Below are 10,260 nucleotides of genomic sequence, written 5' to 3'. Positions count from 1 at the left end.
AATAATTATTATTATTTATTTTTGAATGACATGAGCTCTGAAGAGTTGGCAACAATAGCTCTCGTGGTCTTATCGTTGTCGTCATGAATTCACTTTTTTGATAAAACATAAAAGAAACCAAAAAAAAAACAAATAGAAATGAAAAGAATAACCCTATCGCAAGATTATGAAATTCTAGTATTTTTGAGTTGTTCATAGTGAAATGTGTTTGCTGTGAGTAATGTTGAGTGAATTTTTTTTAGTAAACTGATTTATTACGATTGTGAATTTGTTTTGAATAGTGAACACAAAAAAATGTGACTATAATTTATTTCAAACGCACTCACCCTATTATTTAATGCTTCTTTTGATGAATGTTAAAATTAGTAACCTTTTTATAGATGCATTAAAAAAAATTAATTTTGTTTTTTTTTTAACCGAAAAAAAAAATATAAAAAAAAAAATTATTTTAATATGTAGTTAATTTTATTTTTTAAGGGTCAATTTTTCAATAGTCAGTTAAACAGTCGGTTAGTACTTATTCCTAAGGATAGGTAGAGAAAAAATCAATTTTTCAACAGGCAGATATATGTAGCTTAGTCCTAAGAATAAAACTATCTGCTTCTTTCAGAGACGAATAAAAATTATTCTAAGGAATAATCTCAACAAAAATATTGTGTCAGTTGTCAAAGCTGTTTTGAAAGAATTTTGAAAAAAATACAGTGGAACACAAGAAAACAAAAACAATCATGAATAAAAATGACGTTTAATTTTAAATATTTTTGAATTTGACAATTTTTTTTTTGTTATTCTGTAGAATAAATTATTCTTGATTGAAAAATTCAATGTTTTTATCTGATTGTTTAAGAGCCTAATAACTTTATTCGTCGAACAGTTAACTGACTGTTTATTAGAAGATTTAAAAATTTTCTCTAAATCAATAATTTTGTTTTATCTTAATTTATGTGTGTATTTTTTCTTCAAAGTCTCATGGCCTCATTTTAAAGCTTGAATGTTTTACTTTGAATTGTTGGTAAAAACATAAAAATGCACGCGATAGTATTAGCGTTGTCTGTCAATAAACTGCACTTTATTTTTTGTTGAATTATCCAGATACTGTCTGTTTTAATATCAGTCTTTTTTCCTTACATACTTCATTTTTATTGATTGAATCTTTATAAAGTAAATAATCCAGTCAAATAAGGGTTTAACCTCGGAATGAATGTTAGTAGAAATTTTTTTTGCTCAATATCTTCCTTTTGCCATTCTATAACATATCTCAAAAGTCTAGAAAAATCTCATGTCCGCTTGTCGCGATTTCAAGGTCAAATCGCGAAATGGAGATTTTCAAAATTAGCAAAAATAGGCTATGGTATTATATACATATATGATACATGATTTCAAAGTATTTTTTAATGCTGATTCCAAAAAATCTAAAATCAAGACAATCTGACGTCTCTGGAAAAAGTTATACCTGTTTTTCATCTGTCAACTCAAATTATTATAACAGTTGCAAACTTACTGCCGAAAACCCCTAAAAGTTATGGTAGATGAACCAAATTTTGCATGAAGATTTTAGAATCCATCATTATTAAAAATCAAAACAATCCATTACAAAAAATATATATACCTACGAAATAATGGTATTTTTTGATGAAGGGGCAAATTTTAGGATATGCACTAAAGAAGATTCTTGTTCATCTTAGGAATAAGTGCTAATAGGCTAATTTTTTCATTTTAATCTTTGTTTGGATATTCTTTAAGTACCCTCAAAAATCTAAAAAAAATCTCATGTCCGCAAGTCCTAATCTTCTTGGTTTGAAGATAAGGTGCAGATTTTAAAAAATTGAAAAACTACACTTCAGATATTTGTGTCAGATCAACATGAATAAGGTGCATTACTTTTCAGGGATGGTCAGGTTGACTTGTTTGTGAGTTTTGTTGGAATAATTGTTAAAAAATACCTTTAAATCATGTCGCTTATGTTGGTATACATATAAAAATTTAAACTTTTCTTATTAATTTTTTAAAATCTGCAACTTATCTTCAAACCAAGAAAATTAGGACCTGCGGACATGAGATTTTTTTTAGATTTTTGAGGGTACTTAAAGAATATCCAAACAAAGATTAAAATGAAAAAATTAGCCTATTAGCACTTATTCCTAAGATGAACAAGAATCTTCTTTAGTGCATATCCTAAAATTTGCCCCTTCATCAAAAAATACCATTATTTCATAGGTATATATATTTTTTGTAATGGATTGTTTTGATTTTTAATAATGATGGATTCTAAAATCTTCATGCAAAATTTGGTTCGTCTACCATAACTTTTAGGGGTTTTCGGCAGTAAATTTGCAACTGTTATAATAATATGAGTTGACAGATGAAAAACAGGTATAACTTTTTCCAGAGACGTCAGATTGTCTTGATTTTAGATTTTTTGGAATCAGCATTAAAAAATACCTTGAAATCATGTATCATATATGTATATAATACCATAGCCTATTTTTGCTAATTTTGAAAATCTCCATTTCGCGATTTGACCTTGAAATCGCGACAAGCGGACATGAGATTTTTCTAGACTTTTGAGATATGTTATAGAATGGCAAAAGGAAGATATTGAGCAAAAAAAATTTCTACTAACATTCATTCCGAGATTTACCCTTTTTTTCTCCTTATTTGACTGTATTAAAACGGATTTTTAAGTTCTAAGTATTAACTTAAAGCATTTGTTTCAAGCTTTTTAATGGTACCATTTACATTCATGTTCTTGCTCCTAGGTGTACACGGTTAAAAATTCTGTCGTAGTTTTAAATCAACCTTTATTAGTTTTTAATATTGCGATTTTATTACACAGTTTTTTTTTTACAATTTTCTTATTAATTTCAAATACAAAAAAATTAAAATATATTAGTTTCCAATACATTAAATGAAGTCTGAAGTATTTCAATGAAAAATTTGAATTAAAAACTAATTCCCTTACACCTAAATTATAACTTTATCTAAATGTAATACTCGTCTCCTTTTTTATTTAGTACAAGAAAATAAATTCATAATTTTCCAGGTTAAACTAATTTAGGTGCACATTAAAAAAAATAATAAGACAACTTTAGATTTGTATATGTATACCAACATCAGCGACATGATTTAAAGGTATTTTTTAACACTTATTTCAACAAAGTTTACAAACGTCAACAACAAATGTCAATCTGACACAAATATCTGAAGTGTTGTTTTTTAATTTTTTGAAATCTGCACCAGGAAAATTAGGACTTGCGGACATGAGATTTTTTTTTAGTTTTTTGACATGAGTTATAGAATATCCAAACAAAGATAGAAACAAAAAATTTAACCTATTAGCACGAATTATAGACCAGTGCCAATAATTTTTGAAAATAAAAAAATTATTAGCAGCATATGGGTGGTTGGAAAATTTAGGATAAATGGTATATGAAAGGGGAAAAATAAATTGCCCACAAAAAAATTGGCGGAAAGGGGGTGGGTGGGCGAAAAAGTGGGGTGGGTGTCAAAAATCATGGTTTTTAACGATTTATGTCAAAATTAGACGTGCTATCGAAAAAAGTCAAATGCAAAAGTTGTAGGTAGTATAAATGTTTACAACTTTTACTCAAAAAATTTTTTTCTATAACCTCAAAAATATTGAAAAAAATGTTAAAATACGATTTTTTGATTTTTTATTTTTATATTTTACAAAAATAGTTGGATTTTAACAAAACTTGGTTAAAAATTACTTTGTTATATTTTCTATCTATTAAAAATGTTTTTTGATCAAAAAGTGAATTTTTGGATTTTTGACGAATTTAATTTGAAAAAATAGCCTATTTTTCAATCAAAAAAGTTACCGAAAAAATTTTTGATTTTTGAAAATTTTGGAATGTAATTATTTTGCTTAAAACCGTTTTTAAAAGATTGTGTGGAAAAACTATACTTTTGCTTTAGAAAATATTGAGAAAAATTGAAAAAGACAAAAAATCGATTTTTAAGATTGATTTATCCGTAACTGAAAGTAATTTTGGCGAGAAATAATTTTCCATAGAAACCAAATTATACTTTTCTAATGGTCATTGACCTTTTTAATTTGAATCAAGCACTAGAATAGCTCTTACAGGCAAAGTTTTTGAGATATTGAATTTTGAACGTCTAAAACACTATTTTTCTGATTTTTGGCATGGTAATATGTCAAAAACGTGATGTGATAGAATTTTTCTGACTTCGGATTCGAGCTCAGCGAACAAAAAACCATTCCAAGATTGTACCAGGATGTTTTTTAGTGCATATCCCAAAATTTCCTCTTTTTTCAAAAAAAAACTTTTTTTTTAATAGATATGAGTGTTTTTTTTTTTCATTGCATTGTTTTGATTCTTAATGATATAATGGATATGAAAACCTTCATGCTAAATTTGGTTCCTCTACCATAACTTTTTCGGTAGTAAGTTTGCATCTATTATAATTATATGGGTTGACAGATGAAAAACAGGTATAACTTTTTTCAGAGGCGTCAGATTGCCTTGATTTTTTGGAATCAGCATAAAAATAGACTTTTATCACTTTCAAAAATGTTTTGTTTCATTTTAAAAAAGTAAGAAAGAAAATACTTAAACTAATAAAAAATAATAAAAAAGAAAAAGAAAGGAATATCATTTCATTATAATAAACTGAAACGTAAAATTTAGTTAATTATTATTCATATTTAAATTGTAAAAGTGAAATTTTCATTATCAACCTAAAATTAAAAATGTCATATTGATATGATAATCATATCAAAATTGATATTTTAATTAAGAAGTTTTGCAGCTCTTGTTTTCAAATAAATTTTGTAATACTGAAGGAAAAAACGCAACTTTAAATGTAATATGGTCATCGTTGAAAAAATTAACATGAAACCTTTTTAAATTGAAGTTGAAACAACCCAAACAAAATTTATTTTTTGTGAGACTTTAGTTTTAGTTGCAGTTAATCACACTCAATTTTTTATATTTTACTTCTTCAAATTCATCCGTTCTTAAACTTGTGCCGCATAGCAAAGAGATGCATATTCGAATTGTAAATTCAATATAACTTAAACGAACTTGAACAAAAATTATGTAGTTTCACTTCTAGCTGCAAATGTTATCCTCAGTTCTCAAAAATTTGAAGTTTCGTCATGGTGCCTTGCAGACGGTAAACCATACTGGAAAGCTTTAGCCTGTCTGTAGACCAAGTGCTTCGCTAGTTGGCTTAATATACATATTTCTTATTTTCATCAGGGGTTGAAGGCGATTCAAGGCACAAAGGATAGAGAGCGATAGTGTAGGTTAGACCATAGGCAACTTAAAATTGAATCTTATAAATTTTCTTTTAGATACAGTTCGTCGCGTTAAATTGGGTGTATACTAATAATCAAAATAAACACGCGTTTAACTAATTGTGCTTCTATTACCAGATCTGTTACATTTGTTGTCAAAATGACATCATTGAAGTGACTTTTTTTGCATGTAATGTAATAATTAACAAAAACATAACTACAAAATACCTACATACCTTCATATATTTTTATTTTGATTGTAAAAGTTAAAAAATGGAGCCCAAGAAGGCCAAAAGTGCATAAAAAAAGTTCATCTATCGTGAAGTACGACGATGAATATGTGCAGATCTATTTCTTTTTAAGTTTTCTTTTTCAGCCTATTCTGAAAGTAATGGATATTTATTAATAAAAAAGAGAAATATTTATAAACAAATTAATGTTTCCATTTACTTATTTAATAATTTGCCGAAAATACTTTTAATTTTTCTCAACAACTTGTTTACTTGACAAATGTTTTTTTTTGCTGTCAAATGACAGTGCAAATCGTGCGTTTTAATTTAATCGTGCTTTTATAGTTCAGTTTCCCAACTATAAAATTAACGTGGCGTTAACCCTTAACCTGACTATTAAATTGGTTATTGGTATGGAGAAATATTTAAAGCTCAGTTAAATATTTAACTGAGCTTTAAATTTGATTATTAGTAAGGCCCAAGGTGTTTCACGATAAGTCGGACTCATCAGTTGACTTAAGTGAGCTCCACCTGGTCGAAACGCCAATTTTTGGTTTGGACTATATTAAATTAATAATTTAACAAGTCCAATAAAAAATACAATTAATACAACGAAAAGTTTCGTTAGGTAACAAATATTTTTTCGTAATTTAATAAAAATGTTCATTAAATTTACGAAAAAATTCGTTAGCTAACGAAAGTTCTTTCATAAATTAATCAAAAAATACATTGACTAACGAAAAATATCACCGTGGTTAATTAAATTTTACGTTAATCGATGAAAAATTTCGTAAAGTGATGTAAAAATTCATTAATTCTCGATCAAAAATTTTTATGAAAAATTTCATTAAAATACTACAGTTTTCGTTGATTGATGAAGTTCTTCATTAACGTATGAAAGCCATTTCGTTGAGCCAGTTAAATTTTTCATCGGCTGAAAATTAATTAAATTTTCGTTGGCTCAACGAATTTTTTCGTTGTATTTACGTAAGGATTTGGTTCAGTGTAGTAGTTTCAGTGAGCTGCTCCCGCACTTTGCAGCTGATCGACTTTTTTGTCTATACTCGTTACTCGTACATTTTTGATTCGAAACCTATAGAGAAAAACTAAAGATTCAATTTTGGATATATTGCAAGTAGTCAATTGTTGGTACTAAACAAAATCCTTTAATAAGCAAATCGCCCCAGTGTTTTGTGCTGCAGCTCGAAAAAAAGGCAGAAACACAAACCTACAAAAATTCGAAACCTAATTTGTTCCCATTCGCTGCATTTTAATGTTAATTGTTTTATCAAGTTCGATTTTTTTTTACCAAGCTATAGCACCAAAATACGTTTATACTTAAAAGTTTCTAAAAATTAAAAAAACTTATTATAAATTCATAAATGCAATTATTCTTAACTGGAGCTATAATTATACATAGTTCAAACTAAAACTTTCGATTTTCTTAATATATCGGGTTTGATTTTGTATAATTCAATCAATGCAACCGAAGTTCATTGCTTCAGCAAATTTATTGCTAAAAATAAAATGCAATGTACTAGATTCAAATATGCGAAGACAAAAAAATTCGAACCCGAAGTTTCCAATAGAGAACAGAGTCTCATTTTGTAGAATAGGGATTGTTCAAATTTATTCTTCGAAAATCGATGTGGTATTGTTTTTAGGGGGTGTTTCCCAAATATAGTATAGTATAGAAATATACTCGTATATTGTATTTACATATACATTTTAAAATAGACTATAGAGGAGTTCCATTTCTTCTGCGCACTAATAGCAATCCCACCAATTGATAAGAGAAAATTCGGGAGCAATTTCCCAGCAGCAGACAGACAGATTGGAGTAGGTATCTCTCATTCGGCTTTTCCCTTCATCGATATGTTATTTATGTGTTTCGTTTTAAGTTGAAGAACCTTTAACACTCTACTCTACACCATCAGACACATTGGAGAGGGGTACCGCTTGGCTAAATCGGTGAAAAGGGGACAAGTGCGCAATGCTAGCAATGTGTACGAGTAAAGGTAAAATTGAATAGCAGGCACGTTTGATTCGATAACAGAAAACAGCAGAAGCAACAACAACAACAACAAAGACGACCAACGGAACGACGAATAGCCAGTCGGTCGGTCGTCTTGGTTAAATGTTTTGTCGGTTCGATGCGTTCTGCATGGTTTTTATCGAATGATTGGAAACGCCACCTCTTATTTATGGCAACCTGGTAAAAGTCGAACGAGTCGATGCCTTCAAAACGATTCGAAGAAATCGATTTTATTGGTTTCGGTTTTCGAACCGATTGGTAGATGGTAGGTTAGGTAGGTATATGCCGACGAACAAATACAGACAAGAGAGATATCGATAGGGATTTAGGGATGAATGAATAGGAATGGGAATGATTTTGCTGTGAGTGAAGTATTGATGGAAATATTGTAGGTATACAGGAATAAAGGAAGATAAGGGAGTTTTGATTCTATGAGATTCCTATTGAAAGGGGTTGTTTTTTGTTGAAAAAAGTTGGTACATTTATTTGTACTGTGTGCCCAATATCAATTGATTTAATTTTATAAAATAAGCAATTATTAACAAATATTTTGGAGCATGGCTTGAAATTAAATTTTTTGTTTAATGTGATGTTTGTTAGTATTATGCATTTTTTTTAATCGTTATTTTATTAAATGACGTGTAGCAATATATACATGGGTCAAAATCATGGAGGTGGGAAATTTCGATGACCAAATTCTTAAAAAATCAACTTTGTTTTATGATAAAAATTTCATGCTCAAATGTTCGCTTTAGCCATAATTTGTCGGTTCATGAACGGGCAGAGCACAAAAATGTATATTTTTCAATTTACCGCAAAACCCCAAAAATTAGTACTAGAAAAACGTTCCTCGAAATGGTTGTGATCTCTTCAAAACGACTTTAGGGGTCTAGAAATAGTATCAATGTCAATAAATAAATCAAATATAACTTTATTTCTTGGTTCAGGGACCAATTTCTACAAACAAAAAATGCTTTTATGCACGTCCGAAACTCTTAGGCAGTAATTTTTTCTTTTGTTTTTTTTTTTTAACTTTTTTGATAAAAGGGTATATTACAGCCATAAGATAGATACTGATAAAAAAATTCCCAAAAAATGCAAAATTATGAGTGTTAGACTACATTATTTATTCCGATTTTAAGAGCGTTCCCGGAAATGACGTTTTTACCTTAATTTATTTTTTATGTCACAAAGTTAAACGAAATATTTTTGAGATTATGTTGTAGTGGCCTCAGATTTTGATCATAATATTACCAAAAAATTAAAATTTCAACCCAACTATACATCAAAACAAGCGTTCCCGGAATGACGGTTAATTGATTTACGCACCTTAAAAATGAAACTAAAACTAGCTTCTGACATACATTTTATAAATTTATCCATACAAATAGTTGTGGAATGATAAATCTATATAATATCAACTCTAAAAACTGCTGGCAGCACCATTTGTACGTTAGATGATTAAAATATTGACACTTTAAGAAATGTTGAAATGATGCGTCATTTTCTTGGGATAACTTTTATTTATGTATAAAAAGTAACATAATTTATTTTTTTTTATAAGAGATTTACCAATTTATAAAGGGTATTGTGTATATATGTAGTGTTAAGAAAAGAAATACTCAAAAATAATTAATTTGTATGTGTTTTAAAGCCATTTGATTTTCAGTTTTTGATTTATGGACATGTCCGGGAACGCTTTTTTTAAGTATCTTAGATGCGATAAAAAAGAAATAAAAACTTTTTTAACCGAAACAAATATATTCGTAGTTGCGTGTCTACTATTTTAATTGATAAATGAGAAAAAAGGTTTAAAGAAATGTTATTTTGATTAAAAAAAATGTCTGGACATCAAATTTTCCACCTCCATGATGTTGACCCATATGTATATCAAACTGAGATCAAAAAAGGGATTAGAACCTCTCCGGATGACATTTCGAACGGAATATGCCACCCACGACGGCCTAAAATAATTTGTTGTCTTTCTGTCAAGCTATAAATCAAATTTCATTGAAGGATATAGTTACGATCTAACCGAATTGAGAGCTCCACAAAAAATCGGATATTTTAAAGGTTTTCTATAATAACTGATCTATTTCTGTTATTCTAAATACTGACCTTAATCCCCAAGATAGATTTTAGATAAAACAAAGTATGAGGATATTTATTTAATTATTGAAAAAATTTTACCATGTCGTTTTTTAAACTTGGTCGTAATATAAAATGCGTTTATTTTCAAATTTTTTTGGCCGCATTTATTATGATTTCAAATTATAAAAGGAAATTTCAACGAAGAACTTTTTTTAATACCTAAAAGTTTTGAAAAAAAATGTAACTTATTTTTTTTTTTAAGTTCAACATCTAAACGTAAAATTATTTTTTATTCATTTAATAACCCTTACTGTTGAAAGTTAAATAGCAAAAATTTAAAGTTCCTATTTACCACAGTCTTTGAGAAAATTAATTATTTCAATGCAAAAATTCAGTTTTAATAAAAAAAAAACCATTGAAATTGAAGTAATTTTTCATTTTTTTTTTTTTTTCAAAAGTGTGATATATTTTACCTTTTTTGCTTCGAAATTCAACTGATAATATTTATGGCAAAATTTTTTTTTTAAATAAATTCATATTTTATTAGAAAAAGTTTGGAAAAAAGTCATTTTAAATTTTTCTAATAACATTTTTTTTTTTAAATTCTGAGTTTGAGGACC

Source organism: Episyrphus balteatus, chromosome 3, assembly GCF_945859705.1.
Source record: "Episyrphus balteatus chromosome 3, idEpiBalt1.1, whole genome shotgun sequence".
In the NCBI taxonomy this organism is placed as follows: domain Eukaryota; kingdom Metazoa; phylum Arthropoda; class Insecta; order Diptera; family Syrphidae; genus Episyrphus; species Episyrphus balteatus.
The sequence above is the reverse complement of the archived record's forward strand: the minus strand, read 5'-3'. Positions refer to the sequence as shown.